The sequence below is a fragment of the Anguilla rostrata genome, chromosome 7 (assembly GCF_018555375.3).
Source record: "Anguilla rostrata isolate EN2019 chromosome 7, ASM1855537v3, whole genome shotgun sequence".
NCBI classification, from domain to species: domain Eukaryota; kingdom Metazoa; phylum Chordata; class Actinopteri; order Anguilliformes; family Anguillidae; genus Anguilla; species Anguilla rostrata.
In genome coordinates, this window is record NC_057939.1 from 48,007,084 (window position 1) to 48,007,747 (window position 664).

Genomic DNA, 664 nt, shown 5'->3' on the forward strand with positions numbered 1-664 from the left:
TTATGCATTTCATGTTTTTTTAATTAAAAAAAATAGAAATTGAACCATATTACAACAGTACAACGCAACGGGTTGTTGTTCGATTTGAAAATATTGATTTGATTATTGTAGAGGAAAAACAACCAATTTGACATAACTGTCCCATAGCAATACCCTTCATTTTACATTATTGTGGGTCACGGAAACCATGGCGACAGTAAGCTGTGCTAACTTGGAATGATGGGTAAAGTCACCCAAAAGGGAGGCCCAGTCCACTTCTTACACGACAGTCTTTGGGATAAAGCCTGAGTCAGTCACACTCATCTCAGGCAATGGCACTTAAATTATGCCGATCTTTTATCCAATGCCTTTTAATGGGAATGTATGCTAATTAAAACTGGGGAAACGAACAAATGAGGAAAGGGGCTAAATGCTCCAGAAGGTGTCGGGCATTCCTCCTCCACGTGACAGAGGTTGAGAGAAATAAAAGTGCGATAATGACCGGCCCCTTTTAATTCATGGCCTCTCAAGGCAAGTATGTTCGCATTAATTTCTTATAAATCGCGCATTAATTCTAACAGTGACAACAGGGTCAAGATCATCTCCTCGTGAATAATGAGTAAGGAGGAACTCGGAGCTCTGTATAAATGTGCATATATTTAAAAGTGTTCTGGGTTGTCTGTCA